General features: G+C 37.8%; 1 non-coding gene across 1 annotated transcript; it reads right to left on the bottom strand.

Annotated features, from left to right (window-relative positions):
- Window positions 1–12,715: 12,715 nt before the first annotated feature.
- LOC141636926 (small nucleolar RNA R71) lies at window positions 12,716–12,822 on the bottom strand. The gene has a single exon (XR_012541493.1). It is a non-coding gene; the product is annotated as a small nucleolar RNA R71 (small nucleolar RNA).
- Window positions 12,823–17,899: the final 5,077 nt, after the last annotated feature.

The raw sequence follows: 17,899 nt of genomic DNA, 5'->3' as shown, positions 1-17,899 counted from the left end.
TAGATAAGACAAGCAAAATACCTAAGTATTAGCAAACTATGCAAGTAGGATGATATTGAACCGTTTGTCTTTTTTATTTTTGTGAGGGGTGTTTTAATAAAAGGCAAACATATTATTAAAACGGAGGGAGTATATCCGTCTTTAAGACATACTAATTAAAAAGAGGGCCTAAATATACTTGGGAAAATAAAAGAGAATCCTCGAATCTTATTTTAGAACGTCTTGATCATGGATATGCTTCACAAGACTGGCATCTCACTTATCCTGAAGCTCATATTCAAAATCTCTTCATCTTTTTGTCGGACCATGCTCCTATTATACTAGATCTATCTGCCCGCTTCAAGAAACCAAAAAGGCCATACCGAGTGGATATTTGGTGTCATTACCGGGCTGCCTCAAAATGTATTGCTCTCATACTTCGCAAGGTTATTGATAATATTATCGGCCAAAATCAAAACGCGTTTATTCCTGGCCGACTCATCAGTGATAGCGGTTTTCTTGAACATGAAATTCTTTCTTACATTAACCAGAGACGGAGTGTTACTCGTTGTTTTGGAGCGCTCAAACTTGATATGAATAAAGCTTTTGACAGAGCCTGGCCATTTTTATTCCATGTTCTTAAGCTTTTTGGTTTTCCAAAAAAATTCCGAAAGCTTATTAAAACTTGTGTCAGAGCCGTCTCTTTACAGGTGCTTATCAACGGTACTCCTTCAGTTCGGTTTTTTCCTCAATGTGGACTGCGTCAGGGTGATCCTATTTCACCTTACCTTTTTATTCACTGCATGGAAATCCTTTCTCTTATGATTATTAAGGAGGAATCAAAAGGGAATATTGAAGGTATCAAACTTTCAAGATATAGCCCAGCCATTTCTCATTTATTATACGCTGACGATGCTCTTCTGTGCTTCCGCTTATCTTCGTCTAGCTGTGAATCCTTAAGACATATCTTGGTCTCCTTCAGTGCTATATCAGGCCAAATGATTAACCATCAGAAATCCTATATTAAGTTTAGTCCCAACACACCTGATGATTTCAGATACCATATTACAAATCTTTTAAAAGTTTCCTCACAACAGAATTTTGGTGTTTACCTGGGTGTTCCAATTGATATCGGGATAAGGAAAACCGGAGCTTTTCAGTTTCTATTAGATAAGATCTCAACAAAAATTCTATCTTGGGGTGTTGCTAATTTTTCCCAACTTTCTAAGCTGCTGCTTATAAACTCTATTCTCATTGCATCAGTTGCACATGTGGCCTCTATCCTTCCGGCCCCTCTTCAGGTTACCACGAAAATAAACTACTTAATCGATCTTTTTTGGTGGAAACACTCTAAAAACAAGCGTGCCCTGTCGGAAATATCGGTATACTTCATCAAGAAATTCGGATTATAACGAAATTATAATTATGAAATTACGAGTCATAAACGAAATTGCATAAACAAAAGTATAGAGATTAGATTTAACCTTTGGTCCTAGCAATTAGGCCTAAGAACAAATATCGAGATCGATATTCTCCTAATTGTTACACCCAAAATGCTTCAAGAAATGCCTTTCTTTTGCTAGAAAAGAACCCTAATTTCACTAATTATTTTTAAGGTTTTGATGAGATTTTTTCTGGAAAAAAAATAAAGTGAGAAAAATTATCTCCTTCTCTCTCCTTATAACCGTCCAACAAGAGGAGAAAAGAGAGGAAGATTTTTTCTTCTCTTTTTTTTTTATTTCAAACCGAGAATCCCCCCAAAAATAAGGAGAAAATATCTTCTTATTTTAGGTTGGTTTTATATTGTATAAAATGTGTATATTTATCAAATGTCATTTATGTCGTCACGTATTTAATATGTCCACACACAACAGTTTGTAGTCGATTTATTAATACCGGTTTGTCAACATTTATTATGACAATGTCGTATAATATATACTTTAACTATAAATATCGCATATTTAATATTTACTAATTAAATATAACCGTTTACGTTTAGTTACCAATTAACATCTTAATTCGTTTAAGCTAACATTATATACATTAATTAAATATGACAGTTTATATTCAATTTACGAATTAACAATTAATTCTTCTAAGCTAATATTATTTAATTGTATTAAATAATCGTCTCATCATCACATTGACTAACTTTTTAGTCAAATACATGGACTAACCTTTTAGTCATATAAGGCATCAATGTGATTACATTTTCATATATTCACATCTCTCAAACACATCCTTTAGGTGTGACTTTTAGGGACCAGTTGATCACCGCCATCAGTATGATAATAATGTCAAACTTCTAGCAAGCCAACCGTTATTAGTAAACGTTAATCAACTGATAAAATACTAAGTATACCCTGTGAACCTTGAAGAGATTTATACATGTTATCACACTAACTGTGGAGGACACTAGCTCCAACAATCTCCCACTTGTCCTCACAAGTGTATGTGCTATAACCGATTCTCATATCCTTAATTTCTCCCCCTCAATGTAAAACAATTTGCAAAATCCGTATTCACAAAGGTCGTATTTTACAAGTGATCAATATCAAGAGTGGTTTTCCCGACTAGAGAGTAACTTAACTGATAAACGAATCATCATTCGAGCATGGCCATGCATTTCCGTTACAACTCCTCGAGTGGCCCTGAGAAATGACTAAACGTGATAAAGGTTGGATATTTTCTTCAACTCAAATCCTGCAGATATAAGCACAGTATGAAATGACCCAGTAAAAATCTGCTTAGCCTCCTGTTACGGTTGACCATGAGATAGACAAAAGAATCGACTCTAGGAACACAATGGACGTCCAATCCACGACCTGGCACCGAATGTTTTTAAACATTTAGGACTCCATTACGTTGTCACAATGTCCTACGAGGTATCGTTATAACTCGCATCTGTGATCGATCCGCCAACCGTTTGACTTATGGCTCAATGAACCCACCATCAATCAACTTCACAATATAATAGCCAGAGTTATCAGCTCATGTAGGCGATTACGGACCAAAACAAATATAATGTAATTCAGTTCACTTTGTGGCGTTCAATGTTGTCGTACAATCCACATGAAAAACAAAATATGAAATAATACGATGAAGTTATAAATAGCATATGAAAAGAAAAAGTATCAAATTCATAAGCAATTAGTACAACTCAGGAACACGTTTAATTCCCATGGAAATTACGTGCCCTTCATGCTTATCATATTTCAATGGTTTAGTGAGAGGGTCCGGGATGTTGTCATTCGAAGCAATCTTGTCAATCACTATCTCCTCTTGCTCCACGTAATCACGGATCAGGTGAGCCTTCCGATGTACATGTCTAGACTTGTTGCTAGACTTAGGCTCCTTGGCCTGGAAGATGGCACCTCTATTGTCACAATAGATGGTGATTGGGTCATTCGAACTAGGAACTATGGATAATCCTTGTAAGAATTGACGAATCCATATAGCTTCCTTTGCTGCTTCTGAAGTGGCATAGTACTCGGATTCAGTAGTAGAATCTGCTACAACTTCCTATTTGGAAATTTTCCAGCTGACCACAACACCATTAAGAGTAAAGACGAATCCAGACTGAGATTTCGAATCATCTCAATCCGTTTGGAAGCTAGCATCTGCGTAAACGATTGCACATAGATTAGTATCTCCTCCATAAGTCAATACCCAATCCTTAGTCCTCTGTAGGTACTTGAGGATGGTTTTAACAGCCATCCAGTGTGTTTCACCTGGATTGCCTTGGTACCGACTTTTCATACTCAATGCATATGCCACGTCTGGATGTGTGCATATCATGGCATACATGATTGATCCTATGGCTGATGCATAAGGAACACGACTCATGCGTTTAACCCCTTCAGGTGTCTTAGGTGACTGAGATTTGCTTAAATGTATCCCAGACGTCATTGGAAGGTTCCCCTTCTTGGAGTTGGTCATGCTGAACCTTTCAAGAATCTTATCTAAATAAGACTCCTGACTCAGTGATAAAATCCGTCGTAATCTATCTCAAAAGATACGGATTCCCAATATGCGTTGTGCCTCACCCAGATCTTTCATCTGGAAATGGTTCTTCAACCATCCTTTTACCGAAGATAAGAGAGGAATGTCATTCCCAATCAAGAGTATGTCATCGACATACAATATCAAGAAAACAATCTTGCTCCCACTCGACTTGACATATAAGCATGGTTCCTCGACCGATCGAGTGAAACCATACTCTTTTATCACCTGGTCGAAACGATGATTCCAACTCCGAGAAGCTTGCTTAAGTCCATAAATGGAACATTTAAGCTTGCACACTTTCTTAGGATTTTCAGGATCTATGAAACCTTCGGGTTGTACCATGTACAATTCCTCCTCCAAATAACCGTTTAAAAAGGCGGTTTTCACATCCATCTGCCAAATTTCATAGTCATGAAAAGCGGCAATCGCTAAGATTATTCGAATGGAACGCAGCATAACTACGGGTGCAAAAATTTCATCATAATACAATCCGTGCACTTGAGTGAAACCTTTTGCCACTAGTCGTGCCTTATAGGTATCTGGTTGCCCCTCTACAGAATGCTTTATTTTGTAAAGCCATTTGCACTGAAGAGGTCGTACCTTGTTAGGTAAATAAACAAGATCCCATACGTCATTCTCATACATGGAGTTCATCTCGGATCGCATGGCTTCAAGCCATAGCTTAGAGTCAGAACAGGTCATGGCACCTTTATTGGTAGCGGGTTCATTACTCTCTAGGAGCAAAACGTCATTTTCCTCGACCATACCAATGTATCTGTCTGGAGGATTAGTGACTCTACCTGACCTCCTAGGTTCCTGAGGAATATTAACCGTATCATTAGTTGAAGGAACAACTTCCTCCATCTGTTCCTCGGTTGTTGGTTCTTGAATCTCCGACAGCTCGAAGGTTCTATTACTTGACTTGTTCTCGAGAAATTCTTTCTCTAAGAACTTTGCACTAGCCGAAACAAAAACTCGATGTTCGGTAGGCGAATAGAAGTAATGACCAAACATTCCTTTTGGATAACCAATAAGGTATGTCTTGACCGATCATGGGCCGAGCTTATCTTCGTGTCTCCACTTGACATAAGCCTCGCAGCCCCAAACCCGAATAAAGGACAAGTTAGGACCGTTCCCTTCTATATTTCATACGGAGTCTTGTCGACAGCTTTAGACGGACTTCGGTTAAGTATAAGAGCAGCTGACAAAAGAGCAAAGCCCCATAATGAATCAGGTACTACAGTGTGACTCATCATGGATCGAACCATATCAAGTAGTGTTCGATTTCTCCGTTCGGACACACCATTTAATTGAGGTGTTCCAGGTGAAGTTAACTGTAAAACTATTCCACAGTTTTTAAGGTGCTGATCAAACTCATTTGAAAGATATTCGCCACCACGATCTGAACGGAGTGCTTTAACCTTTCTACCCAGTTGGTTCTCAACCTTAATCTGGTATTCTTTGAATTTTTCAAAAGACTCACTTTTATGCTCCATTAATTAGACATATCCGTATCTACTCAAATAATCCGTGAAAGTGATAAAATATCTATAGCCGTCTCTTGCGGTGATTGACATAGGTCCACATACATCAGTATGTATGAGTCCTAATAGGTCATTAGCGCGCATTCCAACACCTTTGAAGGAAATTCGAGTCATTTTGCGGATAAGACATGATTCACACGTGCCAAACGATGAGAAATCAAATGTGGAGATAGTCCCACTCTCAATGAGTTTCTTTACACGTTTTTCATTTATGTGTCCCATTCGACAATGCCATAGATAAGTTTGATCTTTGTCACCAATCTTTAATTTCTTATTATTCACATGTAATATCTCTGTGGTTTGATCTAAGATATAAATTCCATTCATGGAAACTGCTTTGCCATAAACCATTTCATTAAAAGAGAAAATACAGCTATTGTCCTTTATTGAAAATGAAAAACCGTCTTTATCAAGTACGGAAACAGAAATAATATTCTTAGATAAATTGGGTACATAGTAACAGTTATATAAATATAACTCAAAACCACTAGGGAGCAACTGTTGCTCCATTCCCGACTCGCAGGTCCACATCACCCTTTGCGAGGGGTGTGATGTTTTTCAGGCCCTGCAAATGATTACACAGATGAGAACCACAACCAGTATCAAGGACCCAAGTTCCGAAACTTTCATGGTTAATCTCAATCATATGAATATAAGATGACATACAACCAGGAGTGACGCGGCCTGCTTTTATGTCCTCACGGTACACGGGACATTTCCTCCTCTAATGCCCAGTCTTGTCACAATGGTGGCACTCAACGTTACCGTCCTTGCTCTTTGCCTTGCCTTGTGAGCCACTAGCCTCACCAGGCCCGCTCTTACCGTTTCCTGACTTCTTAAACTTTGGCTTTCCTACTGTTAGGTTGCCGTGAGCTTTGCCCTTACCCTTATTCTTGTTGGAAATCATGAGAACATCTTGCTTCATGCTCCCACTCAATTTCATATCCTTCTCGGTCTGTACGAGAAGTGAGTGTAGCTCATGAGGACTTATCTTCATGTCATTCATGTAGTAATTTGCCCTGAAGAGGGCAAAACCATAATGAAGTGAATGAAGCATACGGTCAATGACTATGCTCTCACTGATTTTGCAATCAAGTGCCTCCAGTTTCTTGACATTCTCAATCATGTTAAGAATGTGTGGGCTAACCGGTTGGCCCTTCTGGTGTTTCGCATCAAAGAAGCGACATGTATGCTCATAACTAACGATTCTCGGTGCTTTTGAGAACTCATTAGTGAGCGTGGTGAAAATCTTGTTTGCACCTTGGGCAATGAAGCGTCTTTGCAAATTGGTTTCCATTGCAAAAATGAGTACGTTCTTTATCGTTCCCGCTTCCATGACGAAATCACTATAAGCAAGTGACTCGTTAGCTCTTGCATTGGGGCCTGGATTTGGCGGTATTGGCTCAGTTAAGTACTTGAGCTTACCGTCAGCAATGGCAGCATTCCGTAATGATGCTTCCCAGTCCGCAAATTTGGACCCGTCAGTCTTCAGTCGTGTGGACTGATTCATGTGGTCCATGAAAGTTTTGAGCCAGGTCTCGCGTGCAAGTGTGGCACTTGGCATAGGGATATCATTATTTCCAGCCATTTGTTATAAGCAGTATTATCAATATAACACGAATTCTACACTGTGAAAAGAAGAAGAAAAATATAATAAGCATACTCATCGTTATGATTTAAGTCTAATGCAAAACTGTTATAATGCGAAGACTCAAGCATTTATACAATTGACCTCCCTTAAGAATTATATAAGTGATCCCAATACTCAATTATCTGTAAATTGATAAGCCAACCTCTTGGCTAATTCTACTATTGGAATTCTTGGTTGATAAATTTCTGTAAATTCTATCTATAGTCCATCATAATCACGAGAAACTCTTCGGATTATAATGTTGAGGTAAAATAAGTCAACACAAACTACTTACCCAACGTAGAAGGGGTCAGATGGAGAGTAATGTCATATATGCCTACCGACGAAGAAGGGATTCATAGTTGTTTGCCCTTATAAAGACTAGTCTCAATTTTAGTTTTAGAGGAAGATCCCATCAACTTTATTTTAATTCATTTTAAGTGAACTAATATCTAGCATGCGAGAATGAATAAACTAAGATGATGGCTTAAAATAGTGTGACATCTTTATGTCCATGATAACTAACATTCAAACTATATGAGTCAATTTTCATGCATATAACTAGGTGGTTTGGTTTAGGCGGAATATGATGCACTAACTATCATGCGAGGAAAAGCAATAAGAATGGAAAAACGTAAAACAAAAATAAAGTCCTAGTGTGGCCTATCTACCAAAATGAACATAAATACAACTTTGGAATCCTTCCTAGGACCCGAGAAGCTTGTCTTGATGTTCCATCTTGGTCCATGTAGCGGGAGTGAGCAATCCAATCTCCATCTTTAGTCTTCTCAAAATTACAATTAATAAATTACAAAATAAACCTATTTACATTCTAATTTCAAAACCATAATACTAAAGAAAACCAAACGAGATTCGAGATCTCAAAATTACATCAAGACTATGTTTCCATCATTACGAAAACATAATCAACTAAGGCCACACTAGGTAATACATAAATTACAACCGACTGCAAAAATACGTAAATAAACCATTCAACAATTCATACAACTAAATAAAAATGCATCAACTATAAATTAACCATTCAAGACATAATTCCTTAATTATGTAGAGTAATTTATCCAAACCACCTATTTTAAAATGATCAAAATTATGTGACAATTCCTCAATTACTCACAACAATTCCAATCTTAATTCACATTAACTTATAATATGAATTAATCTAACATTATTTTAAACCTCTTTAAAATAATTTGTGTATCTAAAATTTGTTAACTTTTTCACAACAAACAATCATACATTATAAATTTAATGTATAATTATTATTGGCCAAAAACAAACATAAAAACCGAATTTATTTTCTCTCTCGGCATTGTGCCCTAAAAAAAACAAAAAAAACAGTTTTTTTTTCTTCTCTCTTTTCTCGGCATTTAGCCCTAAAACAAAAAAAAATAGTTTTTTTTTTTTTTTTATTGCTTTTCACGAAAAAAACTTTTATGTGAACAATTTGTTTAATGTTGTTATTATAACAAGATTGGCATAATCATCAATGTTTAATTTAAACATAGATCCAAACTAGATGATTCAATTTAACGTCTTAAAAAGAATATCCAAATTATGATTAAAACGATCATCACAATTGATTTGAACATTATTAAATTAACTTGTATGCCAAAACTATATAGCAAAAACAAATGAACATCAACAATCAAAACGATTTCCATTTACATTTTAATTTAATTTTTATTAAATCAAAACATCTACAAATTTATCATATTATCATCTTAACATATTAAAACAACAATATTAATAAATCAAAATGGAAATAAGGCATCAAAAACAAAAAAAAATTGTCTCGGCAAAAAAAAAAATTAATTTGGCCGAAACCTTTTTTTTTTCTCGAAATTTTGTTAAATACATTTATGAAAATCATATAAAATAATTTTGTGGCCTATGCTCTGATACCACTTGTGGGAAATATCGGTATACTTCATCAAAAAATTCGGATTATAACAAAATTATAATTATGAAATTACAAGTCGTAAACGAAATTACATAAACAAAAGTATAAAGATTAGATTTAACCTTTGGTCCTAGCAATTAGGCCAAAGAACAAATATCGAGATCGATATTCTCCTAATTGTTTCACCCAAAATGCTCCAAGAAATGCCTTTCTTTTGCTAGAAAAGAACCCTAATTTCACTAATTATTTTTAGGGTTTTGATGAGAGTTTTTGTGGAAAAAAAATCAAGTGAGAAAAATTATCTCCCTCTCTCCTTATAACCGTCCAACAAGAGGAGAAAAGAGAGGAAGATTTTTTCTTCACTTTTTTTTTATTCCAAACCGAGAATCCCCCCAAAAATAAGGAGAAAATATCTTCTTATTTTAGGTTGGTTTTATATTGTATAAAATGTGTATATTTATCAAATGTCATTTATGTCGTCACGTATTTAATAAGTCCACACACAATAGTTTGTAGTCGATTTATTAATACCGGTCTGTCAACATTTATTATGACAATGTCGTATAATATATACTTTAACTATAAATATCGCATATTTATAATTTACTAATTAAATATAACCGTTTACGTTTAGTTACGAATTAACATCTTAATTCGTTTAAGCTAACATTATGTACATTAATTAAATATGACAGTTTATATTCAATTTACGAATTAACAATTAATCCGTCTCAGCTGATATTATTTAATTGTATTAAATAATCGTCTCATCATCACATTGACTAACTTTTTAGTCAAATACATGGACTAACCTTTTAGTCATATAAGGCATCAATGTGATTACATTATTATATAATCACATCTCTCAAACACATCCTTTAGGTGTGACTTTTAGGGACCAGTTGATCACCGCCATCAGTATGATAATAACGTCAAACTTCTAGCAAGCCAACCTTTATTAGTAAACGTTAATCAACTGATAAAATACTAAGTATATCCTGTGAACCTTGAAGAGATTTATACATGTTATCACACTAACTGTGGAGGACACTAGCTCCAACATGCCCAGCATTGGTTGTCTCCGGATATTTTGCAGCCGCCAAAGTCGGAGGGGGGTCTTGGTATTAAAAATGCCCGTATTTTTTAGCCAAGCTTTGTTATCCAAGATATTTGATGTGACCATAATTGGCGCATATTTAGCCCCCGAATTAGCCTTGTTTCCATGCTTTTTAGTGCTTATTTGGGTCATTTCTTATCTTTAGTTCTTTGTTTTGCATATTCTTTGAGATTTTGATCCCTTGGTAGGAAAGGAGTAAGAATCTTGCATTTTCATGGGAAAACGAGACTAAATTGATCGAATTCAATGACCAAGCATCAAGGAGAGACAAGATTAGAAGGCCTTTGTACATATCATAGTAGAAGAGCAATGTTGAGGAAAGATCCTTGAGTCCCCAAGGAAATCCCCAAGGAATTTATGAAGAAAAGGGAAGAAAAGAAGAAGTTACTATGCTGACTGACAATCCGAGCGGATTGCCAACAATCTGCCCGTCCAGCCTCTACATAATCCGAGCGTCCCGTGCCTGAATCCGCTCGGATTCCCCCTCAACAATCCGTCCGGATTCCTCAGAATTCGCTCGGATTCCACCGCCCAAATCCGTCCGTCCCGACCTTATTCCGCCCGGATTTCTTCACAGCACGGATTGTCTTCTTCAAGCTACGAAAAGAGAAGCCCTTCTCTCAGAAAATACCGGGTCCTCCTTGCTCAACTTAAAAAGTGTAATTACTAGTTTAGCCCTTAGTTAACCCTAATGCATCCTCCCTAAATTTTCACTATAAATACCCCATTAGGCTAATTATAGGAGCATGTTCTTCTTATCAATAATTAGTGTAGTTAATATCAATCAAACCTCTCTTCAATATTGTAATCAAGTATTAATCAAGTTTTAATCCAAGTTTTAGTTCTTTAATCTCTCTTTTGTTCATCCTTTATTTTGGGTAATTGAAGATTATTTGGGTTATTATTGGGAGATTGACAACCTCTCAATCTAGCATTCAAGTACTTCTATTATTCTTGCTTTATTATTGGAATCATTAGTAGGTATAATCTCTTAATCCCTTTTTAATTATTGTTAATTACTTTCATTTATTCATCATGTTTCATATTGTTGGTATGATTGACAACCTTGCTAGCATGATCAACAAGATAATGAGTGAGTAGTCTCTTAGCTAGGGTTAATGGGTGATTAGGGGAAACCAACATGGGGAATGATTCATGCTTAAATTAATATGCTTTCATGTTTTATTTGCTTGCTTGTTTTGATCTCAACTCATGCACATGTTATATTTGATGAAATTCTAAGCCTATGAATCCTTGCATTTACTATCATCTCCTATCTTTTCAATGAGACTTGTAAGACATAACCCAACTCGAGTCTCATTAGACCATGCATGTTGTTGAGTAGGGAAGATTAAGTCGACTTGTAGGTGTTGTACAATCTAATCGATTCGGCTCCGGGACCCAAACTTTCCTAGGATTGTAAGATATAACCCAACTCAATCCATCACAACAATAATTGCTTGCTTATAATTTGAGAACATGTTTGTATGATCATATCCCATGATTCCCCTATGACCCCATGACACCCTAGTGCCTTTAATCAATTGTTTACACCCCTTTAATTCATCTTGCTTGTTTATTTTCATTGTTATTCTAGTTTAGTAACCTTCTACATCAACCCAATTTGTGACACCCCTTAGACACCACTAGTTACAATAGAAATCTCATTTCAACTCCCGTCCCTTGGGATCCGACCTTTACTTGCCTCTTTACTAATTGTAGAGTTGCTTGTTAAGCTATAAATTGTGTTTTGATTCGACCGTGACCAACGACCACATCTTAATTTGTGAACACTTAGCGGGATCGCATCAAAAATGGCGCCGTTGCCGGGAACGGTGTTTGTTTGACTTAGATTTCCTTTTTGTTATTAGTTGTGTCTTTCTTCGCCTTGAGGAAGTAAAACTCTTCAAGGTTTGTTCTAATTGTTTTTGAGTTGTTTGATATTTTGCATGTCTAGAAGGTTACAAGGTGATTTTTTACCTTTTGACCGTGAAATCGAAAGAACCTTGACGAACAATAGGAGACTTGTTAGGAGGAATTTGAGAGGTGTTGGTGAAGTTGTTCAACCCACTAGTGAGTTTGTCAACCCTTTCGCAATAGAAGGAGAAGAAAACCCATTACACAATACCCCACAAAATCCACCTACAATGCCAAAATTCTCGTCACACTCCGTACCCACAGAGGAGAATCTACCAAATGGTACTCCTACACCGCAACATCTCACCGGAAATTTTATTGCCAAGTCCGCCTTCATCCAACTAGTTGAGAGGAGCCAATTTGGGGGGATGCCTAGTGAGGACCCTCATTCTCATATGGAAACCTTTTGCGATTATTGTGATGCTATCTCTCAAACGGGCGTGACTCAAGACCAAATTAGATGGGTCTTATTTCCTTTTTCCTTAATCGGCACCGCAAAGCAATGGTTGAAGGGCCTTGATAAGGCCACCCTTGGAATAGATTCTTGGAAGAAGTTAGCTCTAGCTTTCTACAAAAAATTCTACCCACCGGAAAAGACCAACATGCTAAGAGCTCAAATTACGGGTTTTAAGCAAAGGGATGAAGAATCTTTGTATGAAGCTTGGGAGCGGTTTAAAGGTATTTTTCGCTCATGTCCTCACCATGGACTTAGCGAATGGTTTTTGGTACAACAAATTTGGAATGGTTTATATGAAGATTCTAGGAACATTCTCAATATGGGATCAAATGGAATGTTCACCGAAGTTGATGACAATCAAACATGGAACAAGATTGAGGAAATGGCGGTCCATAACTCACAATATAGTAGACCTCGCAAGGCTACTAGAGGAGGAAAGCATGAAGTTGACTCCGTTACTCAATTGGGTGCTCAACTTAGTGCTCACATTGACACAATCAACTTGAAGTTTGAACAAGCTATGGCTAGACTTGAGGAAAACTCAAAATCATCGAAGCATCATGTTAATGCCATGACGGCATCCTCATCAATCCCAAGTGGGATATGTGAGAATTGTGGAACTTTGGGACATGACCAAGGTGAATGTAGGGGAACAAATGAACAAGTGAATGCTTTCCAAGCATACAAGAGTGGTACCCCTTATTCCAACTTTTACAATGAAAACACCAAGTTCCATCCAAATCTATCATACAAAAGCCAAAATGTTCAAAACCCTCAAACAACATACACTCCACCACCCATGAGAAACCAAAATCAAAGACCCTTTTACAATCAAAACCAAGGTTACCAAAATCAAAATCCATACAATCACCAAAATGACCAAGGTTTTGATGTCCAAAAAGCGGTCCTCCAAATGCAAAAGAACCAACAAGAATTTTTCACTCAAATGCAAAAAGATAGCCAAGAAAAGGAAACCACCATCAACAATATTCTAGCTCACACCAAGATGTTGGAAACACAATTGACTCAACTAGCATCTTCAAGCTCACAAAGACAAAAGGGGCAATTACCACCTCAAAGTAACCCCCCTAGACATGAAACGGTTAGTGCCATTCACTTGAGAAGTGGTACAAGGTATGAAGCACCGAATAAGCAAGTTGAGGATGAAGTTGTGGAAGCTAGTGAAAAGGAAGAAATTGTGCAAAACTCCAAAGATGGAGAATCATCAAAAGAAGAAAGTTCAAAGAAAAATGAAGACAAGGCCAAAGAGAAGGAGCCCATTGTGATTAGACTTCCTTTTCCAAGTCGTCAAGCCAAGCCCAAATTTGATGATCAACTTGGAAAATTCATGGAAATTGTGAAGAATTTAGAAGTCTCAATTCCTTTCATGGAATTAATCAATCACGTTCCGGCCTATGCGAAGTACATGAAAGATATCCTCACAAAGAAGAAGTCGATCCGGAAACTTGAGACTATCGCCTTCACTAAGGTGAGTAGTGCAATACTTCAAGGGAGTTCACCTCCAAAGTTAAAGGATCCGGGAAGCTTCTCAATACCGTGTACCATTGGCGACACGACGATCAACAAAGCCTTATGTGATCTAGGGGCTAGTGTGAGTGTTATGCCGTACTCGGTGAGTAAAACGTTGGGGATGGGAGAGCTTAAATGCACCAACATCACACTCCAAATGGCCGATAGATCGACGAAGACACCGTTAGGGATATGGGAAGATGTCCTCGTGCGAATTGGGAAGTTTTTCATCCCGGTGGACTTTGTCATTGTTGATATGGAGGAAGATTCCAACATTCCAATCATCCTAGGAGGACCTTTCCTACACACCGCCGGTGCGGTGATTGATGTGAAACATGGAGAGCTCACCCTAAAAGTGGGAGATGAAAGCATAACTTTTAATCTTGACAAAACCATGAGAGCTCCTCGTTTGCATGAACCATGTTTCATGATTGATCATTATAGCCGAAAAGATGAAAGGAAGAAATCGGAACTCCAATGGAAGAAGAAAGTTGAAGATGCTCCATTCAAAGAGCAAGTGAATAGTGACAAGGAGAGCTTGCAAAGCTCATCAAAATCAACCAAGGAAGAAGAGGATGGCCTCATTGGCCAAGAGAAGAAATTGGGAGAGTTGTCTCCATCTAAGCAAGAGATTTTCAATGATCAACTCAATGAAGTTTGTGGTCTTTGGGACGACGAATTTGAAGGGATTTTTAATCCCTACATTGGACATGCCATCGATCATGATCAACAACAAGGGCCACGGTCTATTGAGGACCTCTACCATGATAATGAACAAGCTTTTGATTACTTCTTCAAGGTGTTGAGCAACATCAACAACACCTTGAACATGCCCCCTTGACATCTCATCAAGAATGAGAGTTTGGTGGAGTCCTCCCTAAACCACCACTTGTAAATATTTCTAACTCCCTAACTTACATTTCAATTCTTGTATTGCATTTTTGTCATCTTTGGATTTTTAGTTACTTTGATCAAAATAATTGTCATGTAAGAGAGAAGTGAGGGAGGGACTAACAATTTCAATTGATGTGTAGTGCTTTACCTTAGTGTGGGGATGGCAATTGCCTAGGCTATCCATGCCTTAGTAGTGCCCCCACAATGAAGAACACAAGACTTGAAGAAAGAACGGAAGAATGATAAAGGGAATGCGCTGTGCACGGGTGGAACTGAATCCGTGTACACAGGGGAAGAATCCGAGCGGATTCCCAAGAATCCGCCCGTCTTATGCAATCCGAGCGTCCTGCGGAAAAGACGCCCGTCTTGAACTGCGCTGAATTTTGAACATTCTTGACTGTTAAAGAATCCGAGCGGATTCCTGAGAATCCGCCCGTCTCGAAAAATCCGTCCGTCCAGGAGAAAAGACGTCCGTCTTTGCAGCTGAGGAAAACAAGCAAATTTCTCTGGATAGAAATCCGTCCGTCCTTGAGCAAATCCGCTCGTCCCGTGTTCAGCAAATCCGAGTGGATTGTACCAAATCCGCCCATCTTTAGGCGAGTTTTTGCAAAGGTAGAAGAAGCAGAATCCGCACGGATTGATCCTAATCCGCACGGATTGGCCCTGCAGTTTTGAAAATTTCGGCTTCTTTATAACCCCTCCCACCTTCATTCATTCATTCATTCATTCATAAACACTACCCACAACATCAAAACCCTCATCCTCTCCATCATAAAAACAAAAACCCTCAACAACATTCACCAAAATCAAATCAAACCATCCTTCAAACAACAAATCAATCACTCCATCTTCAACAAAAATCAAAACCAAGAACAAAATCTTCAACCTTTGAGTCGATTTTTGTTTTCATAAAGGCAAAGCCTTTCACCTTCAAATCGATTTGGGCATACTACAAATTGAAGATTTTTCATTCTTTTCTTGGTTAGTTCATCAATGGCAAGGACTAAGGGTGCAACAAAGGCAACAAAGGCACCAAAGGCTAAGGCACTCTCACAAAGGCAAAAGGCTCTTCAAACAAAGAAAGCTTTGGCTATGGTGGTGGCAACACCAAACTTGGAAGTGCAACAACAACAACAACCTTCTATGGGACCATCAACATCTTCTACTCCGGTAATTAATCAACTTTTGCATTATCCGGAGGTAACTTTTATTTCCGATACCCATAGAAATACCTTTGTCAAGTTTGCTATGAAATCTATTCAATCCACCAAATTCATATGTGAAGATACCTTGGAAAAATTGGGTGTTCTTGAACAAACAAAAGCCTTTTTCAAAGCCATGGGGTTGAAGAAATTGTTTGAAACAAAGGAATTGACATACCCCTCCCTTGTCTTGGAATTTTTAAGTTCTTTGAAAGTCACCAAAGTTAAGAATAGAGAAAATCTCGAGTTCGTCTAGCTAATGTTAGTAGACGCATTACCTTTACGGAATTAGGTGAAATTTTGGGTCTTAGTGATGAATCGAGTTATCTTAAGCATTATGGAAAGTATGACCCCGAGCCTCTTTGGGAGGCAATCTCCGGAAAGAAATTTGAGGATTTTCATGCATGTCGTGCTCTTTTGGTCCATCATCCGGGCATAAGAGTATGGCACAAGGTTGTGGGAAATACCATAATTGCTAGGAAAGACACCAATCATTTCACAAGACTTGATTTTATTCTCCTTGAATCGGCTTTGAATATCGGAAGAATTCATACCAAGCCTTACAATTCTTTGAGGCTCTTGGTAGAAAGATGGCTTAATGTTGATAATGGGAAGAAGGGCACGACCGTTATTGTCAATGGCGGCCTAGTCACGATCCTAGCTAAGCACTTTGATCCTAATTTCAATAAGGATAAGAAGTACAAAGCAAAGGAAGGTGGCCATCTTATTGATATGCATATTATGATTCACAAGTTCAAGTGGGTTGCTCAAAACCCCCTTGACACTAAGTATGGATGGCTAACTAGTGAAGCTAGATCGTTCACCTTGCCCTCGAAGATTTGTCGCCTAAGCGTCCACTGGACCAATTATCTACTTCCCCTTTCCGAAGAAGCCGAGTATATCATTCAACAACAAAAGGGTGATCTAGAAACCCCCTCCTCTTCCATTGTCATACCACCTTACCCCTTTAAGTATGAAGAGTTCAAACCGGAAGGAATTGAAATTGGGAAAGACTATGTGACTCTTCTCATGCAAGCAATGCACAAGCAAGCCTATGAAGATCGGAAAAATGCTTATTTGGCTCAATATCCACCCCTCCTACATCTAGCTAGGCAAGGACTCCTTGATCCATCTTGTCCTTTGCCTAGTTGGGCGGATAGGGAAGTCTTATTTTCGGGTGCATCTAGGGACGTGGTGGGAGACAATGAGGTTGTTGGAAATGATGAAGAAGTTGATGATAATATTGAGGAAGAAGCAAGTGAAGAAGAAAGGGATGGTGAAGATGACGAAGATAAAGATGAGGAAGAAAGTGAAGAAGCAAATGACAAGGAAAGTGGCAATGTGACCACTTCTCATGAGGGAAGTGGTGATGATGATAGCATGATGGAAGACTAGCAAGCCTTGGAGACTCCTACTCTCCCATGGTTTGTCTATATCTCTTTGTATTTTATTTCATTTTGATCATTGTTGGTTTAGTCCTAGCAACATCAAAGGACTCACACCTCGGTACCATTGAGGTGTTCTTATTTTATTGTTCCCATTTGTAAAATCCAAAATGACAAATTAGTTTCATGCATAGCATAGTGTGTGCATGAACTATACCCATCCTTTGACATTAGCAATAGTGTCTCACTCGGTTTGGGGAAGTTAATGCATACGCAACGGGAGGTAATCTAAATTATCCTCTCCGTCATAACAAAAAA

This window comes from Silene latifolia, chromosome Y, assembly GCF_048544455.1.
Source record: "Silene latifolia isolate original U9 population chromosome Y, ASM4854445v1, whole genome shotgun sequence".
NCBI classification, from domain to species: Eukaryota; Viridiplantae; Streptophyta; class Magnoliopsida; order Caryophyllales; family Caryophyllaceae; genus Silene; species Silene latifolia.
The sequence above is the reverse complement of the archived record's forward strand: the minus strand, read 5'-3'. Positions and strand labels throughout refer to the sequence as shown.